The sequence below is a fragment of the Platichthys flesus genome, chromosome 10 (assembly GCF_949316205.1).
Source record: "Platichthys flesus chromosome 10, fPlaFle2.1, whole genome shotgun sequence".
Lineage (NCBI taxonomy): Eukaryota > Metazoa > Chordata > Actinopteri > Pleuronectiformes > Pleuronectidae > Platichthys > Platichthys flesus.
The window spans coordinates 24,187,409-24,202,201 of record NC_084954.1 but is presented as its reverse complement, the minus strand read 5'-3'; the positions used below and the strand labels follow the sequence as shown (position 1 = coordinate 24,202,201).

Below are 14,793 nucleotides of genomic sequence, written 5' to 3'. Positions count from 1 at the left end.
ACTTTGGAAAGTGGAAGGACAGAGTTGATAACCCTTTAGGGTTCTCTCTGTGTGCGGGGCCAATGACTTTACTGGGAATATCCTTTGGAAATAACAATGATGGAGAAACTAATTGGGAGACAAAATTGGGAATAGTGCTGAAAAAACTAAATATGTGGAAATTAAGAAGGCTGTCCATTAGTGGTAAGATTTTGGTTATTAAATCTGATTTATTGCCGACATTACTTCATGTGGCTTATATTTTCCCCATGCCGGCTTTAGTTTGTTTAAAACTTCAAAAATCTCTGTTTCAGTTCATATGGGGAGGGTATGAATACATTAAAAGAGCTACAATGTATCAGCCGGTCGAAAGAGGTGGTAGGGACATGCCAAATTTAGGTTTGAAGTTCAAAGTTTTGTTTTTTTCAAATACATGTAGAATAATGTTAAACCCACCTGAACACAAATGCCAACCATTGATTAAATTCTGGCTCTCTATTCATCTGAGACCTCTTGTGGCGAAATGGGAAAACAGTTTTCCGAAAGCAGAGGTCATGCCAGATCATTATAAAAAAATGATAAGTTGGGCAAAGAAATACAAGGAGTGTTGGAAAAGAGATTCAGTAGTTAATCACAAAAAGCTGTATGAAACGTTGATTGCTAAATTTGACCCTAAAGATGGTTTGCATGTTCATAGTGACGTGTGGAGAAGAACCCAATGCAAGAGTCTAGAAAACAGATTAAGAGATTTTAATTGGTTGGTGCTTCATAGGAAATTACCTGTGAGGAATACTCTATTTAATCATGATTTAACATTAAATAGGATATGCCCAAGACGTGGATGCAATGGGGTAGAAACCGTGGAACATGCATTATTTGAATGTCCCTTTGCAAAACAATTGTGGAAGAAATTGGGCCAAAGATTCGGTTTTCTAAAAGAGGTGAACTGGGAAAAAGTTCTGTTCATGGATTTTAGTTTAGAGGGGGACAAAGGTGTGTGCAAAGCCTTAGAACTTACATCAATTGTGAAGGCTAAGTTATGGGAGGTAAGAGGTAGTATAATAAATGAGACGGAAAAGTGGTCGATAGAAAACACTACACACAGTATTGAAGACATTATGCGGCGAAAACTTAAATTGGAGGCGAGCAAATGGGGCATCGACTCAATTAAAGATCGATGGAAAATTATTTTTGACAATCTGTAGACTGAACTCATGAAAGAGTCTTTTATTGTACCTCCTCTTATTTTCTTTTAGTCCGATAGAATTCTGGAGGTCTTAAGGTGTGGAGAGATGATGATCTTTGTAATGTAAAGTATTGTACCGCTCATGAGTGAATTAAATAAAAAAATATTCCAAAAAAAAAAACAAAAAAAAAAAAAAATCTGTTCTTATCAGTTTAATATCTGATATGTCCTCTATATGAGGACTACATATTAAGCAGATTTTTGGCAAGAGGAGCAGAAATTTGGAGCTTGCTCCCTTCTCTCCACGCATCGACCTAGCATTGCAGTGCCGCTGGGAACGGTGCACTCTGTTCTTACCTTGTAGAAAAGCAAACACTCAAACAATTGTGGAGGTTTCAAGGTGAATTCTACACTGGGTCAATGAAACTGAGGGAATGGCCTGGCAGAGTTTGACAAGTGTGCAAAACTGCTCTGATGACTCACTGCCTTGTGAAGCGATTATGCATGAATCTGCACGGGGTCACAATGAGCATCAACTGGATTCCAAATAGAATCAGAAGCATTTGTCAAAAACTGAAACGTGTTTTCACTCAACATCTCCTGGGAGACTTGGTGAGAAAGCAGAGTCCGCTTTTGGACCCAATGTAAGTGGTTCAGGGATGTATTGCTTAAAAAGGCTTAAAAGCCAATCACTAGTCAGGGCAGGAGCAAATAAAGCCTTGTATAATTTGTGTTGGCAGATGGGGGCGTGGTGGGAATGTTGTATACTAGAATCTGACATGCGGAAAGCAAAGAGAGGCCCACCGCGAAGGTGGTGACTGTGACCGAGAGGGTCCACCGCTGCTCTCGAGCAGAGGGCCATGCTGACTCTGGTTTCTCTTCATAAAGCACAAGTCTTTCGCCTTTTACTAAAGACTTCCGTGGAGAGGAACAAACATGAGTTGAATCTATTTTTGGCAGGCTTTGCTGTATGGCTGAGCCTTATGAAATTGTGAAAAGTCATAGAGCTGTCTAGGTCAGCAATCAGGTGTCCACAAAGGAGAGCTTGGGCGGAGGTGATGAGCAGCCATTGTTATGCACACCTACAAACGGGGTACCACAGCAAGGGAGATTTGTGCCAAGAGGTTGGCTTGGACATCCAACACTTGTGGATTATCGCTTCTCGGCATTTTGGCTAAGATCAAGTGTAGTATCTGTTCTTATCAGTTTGATATCTGATATGTCCTCTATATGAGGACTACATATTAAGCAGATTTTTGGCAAGAGGAGCAGAAATTTGGAGCTTGCTCCCTTCTCTCCACGCATCGACCTAGCATTGCAGTGCCGCTGGGAACGGTGCACTCTGTTCTTACCTTGTAGAAAAGCAAACACTCAAACAATTGTGGAGGTTTCAAGGTGAATTCTACACTGGGTCAATGAAACTGAGGGAATGGCCTGGCAGAGTTTGACAAGTGTGCAAAACTGCTCTTATGACTCACTGCCTTGTGAAGTGATTATGCATGACTCTGCACGGGGTCACAATGAGCATCAACTGGATTCCAAATAGAATCAGAAGCATTTGTCAAAAACTGAAACGTGTTTTCACTCAACATCTCCTGGGAGACTTGGTGAGAAAGCAGAGTCCGCTTTTGGACCCAATGTAAGTGGTTCAGGGATGTATCGCTGAAAAAGGCTTAAAAGCCAATCACTAGTCAGGGCAGGAGCAAATAAAGCCTTGTATAATTTGTGTTGGCAGATGGGGGCGTGGTGGGAATGTTGTATACTAGAATCTGACATGCGCAAAGCAAAGAGAGGCCCACCGCGAAGGTGGTGACTGTGACCGAGAGGCTCCACCGCTGCTCTCGAGCAGAGGGCCATGCTGACTCTGGTTTCTCTTCATAACGCACAAGTCTTTCGCCTTTTACTAAAGACTTCCGTGGAGAGGAACAAACATGAGTTGAATCTATTTTTGGCAGGCTTTGCTGTATGGCTGAGCCTTATGAAATTGTGAAAAGTCAAAGAGCTGTCTAGGTCAGCAATCAGGTGTCCACAAAGGAGAGCTTGGGCGGAGGTGATGAGCAGCCATTGTTATGCACACCTACAAACGGGGTACCACAGCAAGGGAGATTTGTGCCAAGAGGTTAGCTTGGACATCCAACACTTGTGGAGTATCGCTTCTCGGCCTTTTGGCTAAGATCAAGTGTAGTATCTGTTCTTATCAGTTTAATATCTGATATGTCCTCTATATGAGGACTACATATTAAGCAGATTTTTGGCAAGAGGAGCAGAAATTTGGAGCTTGCTCCCTTCTCTCCACGCATCGACCTAGCATTGCAGTGCCGCTGGTAACGGTGCACTCTGTTCTTACCTTGTAGAAAAGCAATCACTCAAACAATTGTGGAGGTTTCAAGGTGAATTCTACACTGGGTCAATGAAACTGAGGGAATGGCCTGGCAGAGTTTGACAAGTGTGCAAAACTGCTCTGATGACTCACTGCCTTGTAAAGCGATCATGCATGACTCTGCACGGGGTCACAATGAGCATCAACTAGATTCCAAATAGAATCAGAAGCGTTTGTCAAAAACTGAAACGTTTTTTCACTCAACATCTCCTGGGAGACTTGGTGAGAAAGCAGAGTCCGCTTTTGGACCCAATGTAAGTGGTTCAGGGATGTATCGCTTAAAAAGGCTTAAAAGCCAATCACTAGTCAGGGCAGGAGCAAATAAAGCCTTGTATAATTTGTGTTGGCAGATGGGGGCGTGGTGGGAATGTTGTATACTAGAATCTGACATGCGGAAAGCAAAGAGAGGCCCACCGCGAAGGTGGTGACTGTGACAGAGAGGCTCCACCGCTGCTCTCGAGCAGAGGGCCATGCTGACTCTGGTTTCTCTTCATAACGCACAAGTCTTTCGCCTTTTACTAAAGACTTCCGTGGAGAGGAACAAACATGAGTTGAATCTATTTTTGGCAGGCTTTGCTGTATGGCTGAGCGTTATGAAATTGTGAAAAGTCAAAGAGCTGTCTAGGTCAGAAATCAAGTGTCCACAAAGGAGAGCTTGGGCGGAGGTGATGAACAGCAGCCATTGTTATGCACACCTACAAACGGGGTACCACAGCAAGGGAAATTTGTGCCAAGAGGTTAGCGTGGACATCCAACACTTGTGGATTATCGCTTCTCGGCCTTTTGGCTAAGATCAAGTGTAGTATCTGTTCTTATCAGTTTAATATCTGATATGTCCTCTATATGAGGACTACATATTAAGCAGATATTTGGCAAGAGGAGCAGAAATTTGGAGCTTGCTCCCTTCTCTCCACGCATCGACCTAGCATTGCAGTGCCGCTGGGAACGGTGCACTCTGTTCTTACCTTGTAGAAAAGCAAACACTCAAACAATTGTGGAGGTTTCAAGGTGAATTCTACACTGGGTCAATGAAACTGAGGGAATGGCCTGGCAGAGTTTGACAAGTGTGCAAAACTGCTCTGATGACTCACTGCCTTGTAAAGCGATCATGCATGACTCTGCACGGGGTCACAATAAGCATCAACTAGATTCCAAATAGAATCAGAAGCGTTTGTCAAAAACTGAAACGTTTTTTCACTCAACATCTCCTGGGAGACTTGGTGAGAAAGCAGAGTCCGCTTTTGGACCCAATGTAAGTGGTTCAGGGATGTATCGCTTAAAAAGGCTTAAAAGCCAATCACTAGTCAGGGCAGGAGCAAATAAAGCCTTGTATAATTTGTGTTGGCAGATGGGGGCGTGGTGGGAATGTTGTATACTAGAATCTGACATGCGGAAAGCAAAGAGAGGCCCACCGCGAAGGTGGTGACTGTGACCGAGAGGCTCCACCGCTGCTCTCGAGCAGAGGGCCATGCTGACTCTGGTTTCTCTTCATAGCGCACAAGTCTTTCGCCTTTTACTAAAGACTTCCGTGGAGAGGAACAAACATGAGTTGAATCTATTTTTGGCAGGCTTTGCTGTATGGCTGAGCCTTATGAAATTGTAAAAAGTCAAAGAGCTGTCTAGGTCAGAAATCAAGTGTCCACAAAGGAGAGCTTGGGCGGAGGTGATGAGCAGCAGCCATTGTTGTGCACACCTACAAACGGGGTACCACAGCAAGGGAGATTTGTGCCAAGAGGTTAGATTGGACATCCAACACTTGTGGATTATCGCTTCTCGGCCTTTTGGCTAAGATTAAGTGTAGTATCTGTTCTTATCAGGAATTCTGGAGGTCTTAAGATGTGGAGGGATGATGATCTTTGTAATGTAAAGTATTGTACTGCTCATGAGTGAATTAAATAAAAAAAAATTCCAAAAAAAAAAAAAATCTGTTCTTATCAGTTTAATATCTGATATGTCCTCTATATGAGGACTACATATTAAGCAGATTTTTGGCAAGAGGAGCAGAAATTTGGAGCTTGCTCCCTTCTCTCCACGCATCGACCTAGCATTGCAGTGCCGCTGGGAATGGTGCACTCTGTTCTTACCTTGTAGAAAAGCAAACACTCAAACAATTGTGGAGGTTTCAAGGTGAATTCTACACTGGGTCAATGAAACTGAGGGAATGGCCTGGCAGAGTTTGACAAGTGTGCAAAACTGCTCTGATGACTCACTGCCTTGTGAAGCAATTATGCATGAATCTCCACGGGGTCACAATGAGCATCAACTGGATTCCAAATAGAATCAGAAGCATTTGTCAAAAACTGAAACGTGTTTTCACTCAACATCTCCTGGGAGACTTGGTGAGAAAGCAGAGTCCGCTTTTGGACCCAATGTAAGTGGTTCAGGGATGTATTGCTTAAAAAGGCTTAAAAGCCAATCACTAGTTAGGGCAGGAGCAAATAAAGCCTTGTATAATTTGTGTTGGCAGATGGGGGCGTGGTGGGAATGTTGTATACTAGAATCTGACATGCGGAAAGCAAAGAGAGGCCCACCGCGAAGGTGGTGACTGTGACCGAGAGGCTCCACCGCTGCTCTCGAGCAGAGGGCCATGCTGACTCTGGTTTCTCTTCATAACGCACAAGTCTTTCGCCTTTTACTAAAGACTTCCGTGGAGAGGAACAAACATGAGTTGAATCTATTTTTGGCAGGCTTTGCTGTATGGCTGAGCCTTATGAAATTGTGAAAAGTCAAAGAGCTGTCTAGGTCAGCAATCAAGTGTCAACAAAGGAGAGCTTGGGCGGAGGTAATGAGCAGCCATTGTTATGCACACCTACAAACGGGGTACCACAGCAAGGGAGATTTGTGCCAAGAGGTTAGCTTGGACATCCAACACTTGTGGATTATCGCTTCTCGGCCTTTTGGCTAAGATCAAGTGTAGTATCTGTTCTTATCAGTTTAATATCTGATATGTGCTCTATATGAGGACTACATATTAAGCAGATTTTTGGCAAGAGGAGCAGAAATTTGGAGCTTGCTCCCTTCTCTCCACGCATCGACCTAGCATTGCAGTGCCGCTGGGAACGGTGCACTCTGTTCTTACCTTGTAGAAAAGCAAACACTCAAACAATTGTGGAGGTTTCAAGGTGAATTCTACACTGGGTCAATGAAACTGAGGGAATGGCCTGGCAGAGTTTGACAAGTGTGCAAAACTGCTCTGATGACTCACTGCCTTGTAAAGCGATCATGCATGACTCTGCACGGGGTCACAATAAGCATCAACTAGATTCCAAATAGAATCAGAAGCGTTTGTCAAAAACTGAAACGTTTTTTCACTCAACATCTCCTGGGAGACTTGGTGAGAAAGCAGAGTCCGCTTTTGGACCCAATGTAAGTGGTTCAGGGATGTATCGCTTAAAAAGGCTTAAAAGCCAATCACTAGTCAGGGCAGGAGCAAATAAAGCCTTGTATAATTTGTGTTGGCAGATGGGGGCGTGGTGGGAATGTTGTATACTAGAATCTGACATGCGGAAAGCAAAGAGAGGCCCACCGCGAAGGTGGTGACTGTGACCGAGAGGCTCCACCGCTGCTCTCGAGCAGAGGGCCATGCTGACTCTGGTTTCTCTTCATAGCGCACAAGTCTTTCGCCTTTTACTAAAGACTTCCGTGGAGAGGAACAAACATGAGTTGAATCTATTTTTGGCAGGCTTTGCTGTATGGCTGAGCCTTATGAAATTGTAAAAAGTCAAAGAGCTGTCTAGGTCAGAAATCAAGTGTCCACAAAGGAGAGCTTGGGCGGAGGTGATGAGCAGCAGCCATTGTTGTGCACACCTACAAACGGGGTACCACAGCAAGGGAGATTTGTGCCAAGAGGTTAGATTGGACATCCAACACTTGTGGATTATCGCTTCTCGGCCTTTTGGCTAAGATTAAGTGTAGTATCTGTTCTTATTAGTTTAATATCTGATATGTCCTCTATATGAGGACTACATATTAAGCAGATTTTTGGCAAGAGGAGCAGAAATTTGGAGCTTGCTCCCTTCTCTCCACGCATCGACCTAGCATTGCAGTGCCGCTGGGAATGGTGCACTCTGTTCTTACCTTGTAGAAAAGCAAACACTCAAACAATTGTGGAGGTTTCAAGGTGAATTCTACACTGGGTCAATGAAACTGAGGGAATGGCCTGGCAGAGTTTGACAAGTGTGCAAAACTGCTCTGATGACTCACTGCCTTGTGAAGCAATTATGCATGAATCTCCACGGGGTCACAATGAGCATCAACTGGATTCCAAATAGAATCAGAAGCATTTGTCAAAAACTGAAACGTGTTTTCACTCAACATCTCCTGGGAGACTTGGTGAGAAAGCAGAGTCCGCTTTTGGACCCAATGTAAGTGGTTCAGGGATGTATTGCTTAAAAAGGCTTAAAAGCCAATCACTAGTTAGGGCAGGAGCAAATAAAGCCTTGTATAATTTGTGTTGGCAGATGGGGGCGTGGTGGGAATGTTGTATACTAGAATCTGACATGCGGAAAGCAAAGAGAGGCCCACCGCGAAGGTGGTGACTGTGACCGAGAGGCTCCACCGCTGCTCTCGAGCAGAGGGCCATGCTGACTCTGGTTTCTCTTCATAACGCACAAGTCTTTCGCCTTTTACTAAAGACTTCCGTGGAGAGGAACAAACATGAGTTGAATCTATTTTTGGCAGGCTTTGCTGTATGGCTGAGCCTTATGAAATTGTGAAAAGTCAAAGAGCTGTCTAGGTCAGCAATCAAGTGTCAACAAAGGAGAGCTTGGGCGGAGGTAATGAGCAGCCATTGTTATGCACACCTACAAACGGGGTACCACAGCAAGGGAGATTTGTGCCAAGAGGTTAGCTTGGACATCCAACACTTGTGGATTATCGCTTCTCTGCCTTTTGGCTAAGATCAAGTGTAGTATCTGTTCTTATCAGTTTAATATCTGATATGTGCTCTATATGAGGACTACAGATTAAGCAGATTTTTGGCAAGAGGAGCAGAAATTTGGAGCTTGCTCCCTTCTCTCCACGCATCGACCTAGCATTGCAGTGCCGCTGGGAACGGTGCACTCTGTTCTTACCTTGTAGAAAACCAAACAATTGTGGAGGTTTCAAGGTGAATTCAACACTGGGTGAATGAAACTGAGGGAATGGCCTGGCAGAGTTTGACAAGTGTGCAATACTGCTCTTATGACTCACTGCCTTGTGAAGTGATTATGCATGACTCTGCACGGGGTCACAATGAGCATCAACTGGATTCCAAATAGAATCAGAAGCATTTGTCAAAAACTGAAACGTGTTTTCACTCAACATCTCCTGGGAGACTTGGTGAGAAAGCAGAGTCCGCTTTTGGACCCAATGTAAGTGGTTCAGGGATGTATTGCTTAAAAAGGCTTAAAAGCCAATCATTTGTCAGGGCAGGAGCAAATAAAGCCTTGTATAATTTGTGTTGGCAGATGGGGGCGTGGTGGGAATGTTGTATACTAGAATCTGACATGCGGAAAGCAAAGAGAGGCCCACCGCGAAGGTGGTGACTGTGACCGAGAGGCTCCTCCGCTGCTCTCGAGCAGAGGGCCATGCTGACTCTGGTTTCTCTTCATAACGCACAAGTCTTTCGCCTTTTACTAAAGACTTCCGTGGAGAGGAACAAACATGAGTTGAATCTATTTTTGGCAGGCTTTGCTGTATGGCTGAGCCTTATGAAATTGTGAAAAGTCAAAGAGCTGTCTAGGTCAGCAATCAGGTGTCCACAAAGGAGAGCTTGGGCGGAGGTGATGAGCAGCCATTGTTATGCACACCTACAAACGGGGTACCACAGCAAGGGAGATTTGTGCCAAGAGGTTAGCTTGGACATCCAACACTTGTGGATTATCGCTTCTCGGCCTTTTGGCTAAGATCAAGTGTAGTATCTGTTCTTATCAGTTTAATATCTGATATGTCCTCTATATGAGGACTACATATTAAGCAGATTTTTGGCAAGAGGAGCAGAAATTTGGAGCTTGCTCCCTTCTCTCCACGCATCGACCTAGCATTGCAGTGCCGCTGGGAACGGTGCACTCTGTTCTTACCTTGTAGAAAAGCAAACACTCAAACAATTGTGGAGGTTTCAAGGTGAATTCTACACTGGGTCAATGAAACTGAGGGAATGGCCTGGCAGAGTTTGACAAGTGTGCAAAACTGCTCTTATGACTCACTGCCTTGTGAAGTGATTATGCATGACTCTGCACGGGGTCACAATGAGCATCAACTGGATTCCAAATAGAATCAGAAGCATTTGTCAAAAACTGAAACGTGTTTTCACTCAACATCTCCTGGGAGACTTGGTGAGAAAGCAGAGTCCGCTTTTGGACCCAATGTAAGTGGTTCAGGGATGTATCGCTTAAAAAGGCTTAAAAGCCAATCACTAGTCAGGGCAGGAGCAAATAAAGCCTTGTATAATTTGTGTTGGCAGATGGGGGCGTGGTGGGAATGTTGTATACTAGAATCTGACATGCGGAAAGCAAAGAGAGGCCCACCGCGAAGGTGGTGACTGTGACCGAGAGGCTCCACCGCTGCTCTCGAGCAGAGGGCCATGCTGACTCTGGTTTCTCTTCATAACGCACAAGTCTTTCGCCTTTTACTAAAGACTTCCGTGGAGAGGAACAAACATGAGTTGAATCTATTTTTGGCAGGCTTTGCTGTATGGCTGAGCCTTATGAAATTTTGAAAAGTCAAAGAGCTGTCTAGGTCAGCAATCAGGTGTCCACAAAGGAGAGCTTGGGCGGAGGTGATGAGCAGCCATTGTTATGCACACCTACAAACGGGGTACCACAGCAAGGGAGATTTGTGCCAAGAGGTTAGCTTGGACATCCAACAATTGTGGATTATCGCTTCTCGGCCTTTTGGCTAAGATCAAGTGTAGTATCTGTTCTTATCAGTTTAATATCTGATATGTCCTCTATATGAGGACTACATATTAAGCAGATTTTTGGCAAGAGGAGCAGAAATTTGGAGCTTGCTCCCTTCTCTCCACGCATCGACCTAGCATTGCAGTGCCGCTGGGAACGGTGCACTCTGTTCTTACCTTGTAGAAAAGCAAGCACTCAAACAATTGTGGAGGTTTCAAGGTGAATTCTACACTGGGTCAATGAAACTGAGGGAATGGCCTGGCAGAGTTTGACAAGTGTGCAAAACTGCTCTGATGACTCACTGCCTTGTGAAGCGATTATGCATGAATCTCCACGGGGTCACAATGAGCATCAACTGGATTCCAAATAGAATCAGAAGCATTTGTCAAAAACTGAAACGTGTTTTCACTCAACATCTCCTGGGAGACTTGGTGAGAAAGCAGAGTCCGCTTTTGGACCCAATGTAAGTGGTTCAAGGATGTATTGCTTAAAAAGGCTTAAAAGCCAATCACTAGTCAGGGCAGGAGCAAATAAAGCCTTGTATAATTTGTGTTGGCAGATGGGGGCGTGGTGGGAATGTTGTATACTAGAATCTGACATGCGGAAAGCAAAGAGAGGCCCACCGCGAAGGTGGTGACTGTGACCGAGAGGCTCCACCGCTGCTCTCGAGCAGAGGGCCATGCTGACTCTGGTTTCTCTTCATAACGCACAAGTCTTTCGCCTTTTACTAAAGACTTCCGTGGAGAGGAACAAACATGAGTTGAATCTATTTTTGGCAGGCTTTGCTGTATGGCTGAGCCTTATGAAATTGTGAAAAGTCAAAGAGCTGTTTAGGTCAGCAATCAAGTGTCCACAAAGGAGAGCTTGGGCGGAGGTGATGAGCAGCCATTGTTATGCACACCTACAAACGGGGTACCACAGCAAGGGAGATTTGTGCCAAGATGTTAGGTTGGACATCCAACACTTGTGGGTTATCGCTTCTCGGCCTTTTGGCTAAGATCAAGTGTAGTATCTGTTCTTATCAGTTTAATATCTGATATGTCCTCTATATGAGGACTACATATTAAGCAGATTTTTGGCAAGAGGAGCAGAAATTTGGAGCTTGCTCCCTTCTCTCCACGCATCGACCTAGCATTGCAGTGCCGCTGGGAACGGTGCACTCTGTTCTTACCTTGTAGAAAAGCAATCACTCAAACAATTGTGGAGGTTTCAAGGTGAATTCTACACTGGGTCAATGAAACTGAGGGAATGGCCTGGCAGAGTTTGACAAGTGTGCAAAACTGCTCTGATGACTCACTGCCTTGTAAAGCGATCATGCATGACTCTGCACGGGGTCACAATGAGCATCAACTAGATTCCAAATAGAATCAGAAGCGTTTGTCAAAAACTGAAACGTTTTTTCACTCAACATCTCCTGGGAGACTTGGTGAGAAAGCAGAGTCCGCTTTTGGACCCAATGTAAGTGGTTCAGGGATGTATCGCTTAAAAAGGCTTAAAAGCCAATCACTAGTCAGGGCAGGAGCAAATAAAGCCTTGTATAATTTGTGTTGGCAGATGGGGGCGTGGTGGGAATGTTGTATACTAGAATCTGACATGCGGAAAGCAAAGAGAGGCCCACCGCGAAGGTGGTGACTGTGACAGAGAGGCTCCACCGCTGCTCTCGAGCAGAGGGCCATGCTGACTCTGGTTTCTCTTCATAACGCACAAGTCTTTCGCCTTTTACTAAAGACTTCCGTGGAGAGGAACAAACATGAGTTGAATCTATTTTTGGCAGGCTTTGCTGTATGGCTGAGCGTTATGAAATTGTGAAAAGTCAAAGAGCTGTCTAGGTCAGAAATCAAGTGTCCACAAAGGAGAGCTTGGGCGGAGGTGATGAACAGCAGCCATTGTTATGCACACCTACAAACGGGGTACCACAGCAAGGGAAATTTGTGCCAAGAGGTTAGCGTGGACATCCAACACTTGTGGATTATCGCTTCTCGGCCTTTTGGCTAAGATCAAGTGTAGTATCTGTTCTTATCAGTTTAATATATGATATGTCCTCTATATGAGGACTACATATTAAGCAGATATTTGGCAAGAGGAGCAGAAATTTGGAGCTTGCTCCCTTCTCTCCACGCATCGACCTAGCATTGCAGTGCCGCTGGGAACGGTGCACTCTGTTCTTACCTTGTAGAAAAGCAAACACTCAAACAATTGTGGAGGTTTCAAGGTGAATTCTACACTGGGTCAATGAAACTGAGGGAATGGCCTGGCAGAGTTTGACAAGTGTGCAAAACTGCTCTGATGACTCACTGCCTTGTAAAGCGATCATGCATGACTCTGCATGGGGTCACAATAAGCATCAACTAGATTCCAAATAGAATCAGAAGCGTTTGTCAAAAACTGAAACGTTTTTTCACTCAACATCTCCTGGGAGACTTGGTGAGAAAGCAGAGTCCGCTTTTGGACCCAATGTAAGTGGTTCAGGGATGTATCGCTTAAAAAGGCTTAAAAGCCAATCACTAGTCAGGGCAGGAGCAAATAAAGCCTTGTATAATTTGTGTTGGCAGATGGGGGCGTGGTGGGAATGTTGTATACTAGAATCTGACATGCGGAAAGCAAAGAGAGGCCCACCGCGAAGGTGGTGACTGTGACCGAGAGGCTCCACTGCTGCTCTCGAGCAGAGGGCCATGCTGACTCTGGTTTCTCTTCATAGCGCACAAGTCTTTCGCCTTTTACTAAAGACTTCCGTGGAGAGGAACAAACATGAGTTGAATCTATTTTTGGCAGGCTTTGCTGTATGGCTGAGCCTTATGAAATTGTAAAAAGTCAAAGAGCTGTCTAGGTCAGAAATCAAGTGTCCACAAAGGAGAGCTTGGGCGGAGGTGATGAGCAGCAGCCATTGTTGTGCACACCTACAAACGGGGTACCACAGCAAGGGAGATTTGTGCCAAGAGGTTAGATTGGACATCCAACACTTGTGGATTATCGCTTCTCGGCCTTTTGGCTAAGATCAAGTGTAGTATCTGTTCTTATCAGTTTAATATCTGATATGTCCTCTATATGAGGACTACATATTAAGCAGATTTTTGGCAAGAGGAGCAGAAATTTGGAGCTTGCTCCCTTCTCTCCACGCATCGACCTAGCATTGCAGTGCCGCTGGGAATGGTGCACTCTGTTCTTACCTTGTAGAAAAGCAAACACTCAAACAATTGTGGAGGTTTCAAGGTGAATTCTACACTGGGTCAATGAAACTGAGGGAATGGCCTGGCAGAGTTTGACAAGTGTGCAAAACTGCTCTGATGACTCACTGCCTTGTGAAGCAATTATGCATGAATCTCCACGGGGTCACAATGAGCATCAACTGGATTCCAAATAGAATCAGAAGCATTTGTCAAAAACTGAAACGTGTTTTCACTCAACATCTCCTGGGAGACTTGGTGAGAAAGCAGAGTCCGCTTTTGGACCCAATGTAAGTGGTTCAGGGATGTATTGCTTAAAAAGGCTTAAAAGCCAATCACTAGTTAGGGCAGGAGCAAATAAAGCCTTGTATAATTTGTGTTGGCAGATGGGGGCGTGGTGGGAATGTTGTATACTAGAATCTGACATGCGGAAAGCAAAGAGAGGCCCACCGCGAAGGTGGTGACTGTGACCGAGAGGCTCCACCGCTGCTCTCGAGCAGAGGGCCATGCTGACTCTGGTTTCTCTTCATAACGCACAAGTCTTTCGCCTTTTACTAAAGACTTCCGTGGAGAGGAACAAACATGAGTTGAATCTATTTTTGGCAGGCTTTGCTGTATGGCTGAGCCTTATGAAATTGTGAAAAGTCAAAGAGCTGTCTAGGTCAGCAATCAAGTGTCAACAAAGGAGAGCTTGGGCGGAGGTAATGAGCAGCCATTGTTATGCACACCTACAAACGGGGTACCACAGCAAGGGAGATTTGTGCCAAGAGGTTAGCTTGGACATCCAACACTTGTGGATTATCGCTTCTCGGCCTTTTGGCTAAGATCAAGTGTAGTATCTGTTCTTATCAGTTTAATATCTGATATGTGCTCTATATGAGGACTACATATTAAGCAGATTTTTGGCAAGAGGAGCAGAAATTTGGAGCTTGCTCCCTTCTCTCCACGCATCGACCTAGCATTGCAGTGCCGCTGGGAACGGTGCACTCTGTTCTTACCTTGTAGAAAACCAAACACTCAAACAATTGTGGAGGTTTCAAGGTGAATTCTACACTGGGTGAATGAAACTGAGGGAATGGCCTGGCAGAGTTTGACAAGTGTGCAATACTGCTCTTATGACTCACTGCCTTGTGAAGTGATTATGCATGACTCTGCACGGGGTCACAATGAGCATCAACTGGATTCCAAATAGAATCAGAAGCATTT

General features: G+C 44.8%; 26 non-coding genes and 2 pseudogenes across 26 annotated transcripts; all 28 read left to right on the top strand.

Moving 5' to 3' along the window:
* Positions 1 to 1,328: 1,328 nt before the first annotated feature.
* LOC133963015 (U2 spliceosomal RNA) lies at positions 1,329 to 1,516 on the top strand. Its single transcript, XR_009922562.1, has one exon. It is a non-coding gene; the product is annotated as a U2 spliceosomal RNA (small nuclear RNA).
* Positions 1,517 to 2,029: 513 nt separating this feature from the next.
* Positions 2,030 to 2,142, top strand: LOC133963759 (U5 spliceosomal RNA). Its single transcript, XR_009923243.1, has one exon. It is a non-coding gene; the product is annotated as a U5 spliceosomal RNA (small nuclear RNA).
* Positions 2,143 to 2,319: 177 nt separating this feature from the next.
* Positions 2,320 to 2,511, top strand: LOC133962881 (U2 spliceosomal RNA). Its single transcript, XR_009922448.1, has one exon. It is a non-coding gene; the product is annotated as a U2 spliceosomal RNA (small nuclear RNA).
* Positions 2,512 to 3,024: 513 nt separating this feature from the next.
* LOC133963298 (U5 spliceosomal RNA) lies at positions 3,025 to 3,137 on the top strand. Its single transcript, XR_009922804.1, has one exon. It is a non-coding gene; the product is annotated as a U5 spliceosomal RNA (small nuclear RNA).
* Positions 3,138 to 3,314: 177 nt separating this feature from the next.
* LOC133962763 (U2 spliceosomal RNA) lies at positions 3,315 to 3,506 on the top strand. Its single transcript, XR_009922336.1, has one exon. It is a non-coding gene; the product is annotated as a U2 spliceosomal RNA (small nuclear RNA).
* A 513-nt stretch (positions 3,507 to 4,019) lies between these two features.
* On the top strand, positions 4,020 to 4,132 carry LOC133963297 (U5 spliceosomal RNA). Its single transcript, XR_009922803.1, has one exon. It is a non-coding gene; the product is annotated as a U5 spliceosomal RNA (small nuclear RNA).
* Positions 4,133 to 4,312: 180 nt separating this feature from the next.
* LOC133962705 (U2 spliceosomal RNA) lies at positions 4,313 to 4,504 on the top strand. Its single transcript, XR_009922281.1, has one exon. It is a non-coding gene; the product is annotated as a U2 spliceosomal RNA (small nuclear RNA).
* A 513-nt stretch (positions 4,505 to 5,017) lies between these two features.
* On the top strand, positions 5,018 to 5,130 carry LOC133963674 (U5 spliceosomal RNA). The gene has a single exon (XR_009923164.1). It is a non-coding gene; the product is annotated as a U5 spliceosomal RNA (small nuclear RNA).
* A 180-nt stretch (positions 5,131 to 5,310) lies between these two features.
* On the top strand, positions 5,311 to 5,441 carry LOC133963107 (U2 spliceosomal RNA; annotated as a pseudogene).
* Positions 5,442 to 5,446: 5 nt separating this feature from the next.
* Positions 5,447 to 5,623, top strand: LOC133963056 (U2 spliceosomal RNA; annotated as a pseudogene).
* A 513-nt stretch (positions 5,624 to 6,136) lies between these two features.
* Positions 6,137 to 6,249, top strand: LOC133963295 (U5 spliceosomal RNA). The gene has a single exon (XR_009922801.1). It is a non-coding gene; the product is annotated as a U5 spliceosomal RNA (small nuclear RNA).
* Positions 6,250 to 6,426: 177 nt separating this feature from the next.
* On the top strand, positions 6,427 to 6,618 carry LOC133962789 (U2 spliceosomal RNA). The gene has a single exon (XR_009922361.1). It is a non-coding gene; the product is annotated as a U2 spliceosomal RNA (small nuclear RNA).
* A 513-nt stretch (positions 6,619 to 7,131) lies between these two features.
* On the top strand, positions 7,132 to 7,244 carry LOC133963672 (U5 spliceosomal RNA). The gene has a single exon (XR_009923163.1). It is a non-coding gene; the product is annotated as a U5 spliceosomal RNA (small nuclear RNA).
* A 180-nt stretch (positions 7,245 to 7,424) lies between these two features.
* Positions 7,425 to 7,616, top strand: LOC133962904 (U2 spliceosomal RNA). The gene has a single exon (XR_009922469.1). It is a non-coding gene; the product is annotated as a U2 spliceosomal RNA (small nuclear RNA).
* Positions 7,617 to 8,129: 513 nt separating this feature from the next.
* LOC133963294 (U5 spliceosomal RNA) lies at positions 8,130 to 8,242 on the top strand. The gene has a single exon (XR_009922800.1). It is a non-coding gene; the product is annotated as a U5 spliceosomal RNA (small nuclear RNA).
* A 177-nt stretch (positions 8,243 to 8,419) lies between these two features.
* Positions 8,420 to 8,611, top strand: LOC133962879 (U2 spliceosomal RNA). Its single transcript, XR_009922446.1, has one exon. It is a non-coding gene; the product is annotated as a U2 spliceosomal RNA (small nuclear RNA).
* A 505-nt stretch (positions 8,612 to 9,116) lies between these two features.
* LOC133963293 (U5 spliceosomal RNA) lies at positions 9,117 to 9,229 on the top strand. Its single transcript, XR_009922799.1, has one exon. It is a non-coding gene; the product is annotated as a U5 spliceosomal RNA (small nuclear RNA).
* A 177-nt stretch (positions 9,230 to 9,406) lies between these two features.
* Positions 9,407 to 9,598, top strand: LOC133964172 (U2 spliceosomal RNA). Its single transcript, XR_009923640.1, has one exon. It is a non-coding gene; the product is annotated as a U2 spliceosomal RNA (small nuclear RNA).
* Positions 9,599 to 10,111: 513 nt separating this feature from the next.
* Positions 10,112 to 10,224, top strand: LOC133963292 (U5 spliceosomal RNA). The gene has a single exon (XR_009922798.1). It is a non-coding gene; the product is annotated as a U5 spliceosomal RNA (small nuclear RNA).
* A 177-nt stretch (positions 10,225 to 10,401) lies between these two features.
* Positions 10,402 to 10,593, top strand: LOC133964171 (U2 spliceosomal RNA). The gene has a single exon (XR_009923639.1). It is a non-coding gene; the product is annotated as a U2 spliceosomal RNA (small nuclear RNA).
* A 513-nt stretch (positions 10,594 to 11,106) lies between these two features.
* Positions 11,107 to 11,219, top strand: LOC133963291 (U5 spliceosomal RNA). The gene has a single exon (XR_009922797.1). It is a non-coding gene; the product is annotated as a U5 spliceosomal RNA (small nuclear RNA).
* Positions 11,220 to 11,396: 177 nt separating this feature from the next.
* On the top strand, positions 11,397 to 11,588 carry LOC133964169 (U2 spliceosomal RNA). The gene has a single exon (XR_009923638.1). It is a non-coding gene; the product is annotated as a U2 spliceosomal RNA (small nuclear RNA).
* A 513-nt stretch (positions 11,589 to 12,101) lies between these two features.
* LOC133963290 (U5 spliceosomal RNA) lies at positions 12,102 to 12,214 on the top strand. Its single transcript, XR_009922796.1, has one exon. It is a non-coding gene; the product is annotated as a U5 spliceosomal RNA (small nuclear RNA).
* A 180-nt stretch (positions 12,215 to 12,394) lies between these two features.
* On the top strand, positions 12,395 to 12,586 carry LOC133962925 (U2 spliceosomal RNA). Its single transcript, XR_009922489.1, has one exon. It is a non-coding gene; the product is annotated as a U2 spliceosomal RNA (small nuclear RNA).
* Positions 12,587 to 13,099: 513 nt separating this feature from the next.
* Positions 13,100 to 13,212, top strand: LOC133963671 (U5 spliceosomal RNA). Its single transcript, XR_009923162.1, has one exon. It is a non-coding gene; the product is annotated as a U5 spliceosomal RNA (small nuclear RNA).
* Positions 13,213 to 13,392: 180 nt separating this feature from the next.
* LOC133962638 (U2 spliceosomal RNA) lies at positions 13,393 to 13,584 on the top strand. The gene has a single exon (XR_009922218.1). It is a non-coding gene; the product is annotated as a U2 spliceosomal RNA (small nuclear RNA).
* Positions 13,585 to 14,097: 513 nt separating this feature from the next.
* Positions 14,098 to 14,210, top strand: LOC133963289 (U5 spliceosomal RNA). The gene has a single exon (XR_009922795.1). It is a non-coding gene; the product is annotated as a U5 spliceosomal RNA (small nuclear RNA).
* Positions 14,211 to 14,387: 177 nt separating this feature from the next.
* LOC133962788 (U2 spliceosomal RNA) lies at positions 14,388 to 14,579 on the top strand. Its single transcript, XR_009922360.1, has one exon. It is a non-coding gene; the product is annotated as a U2 spliceosomal RNA (small nuclear RNA).
* Positions 14,580 to 14,793: the final 214 nt, after the last annotated feature.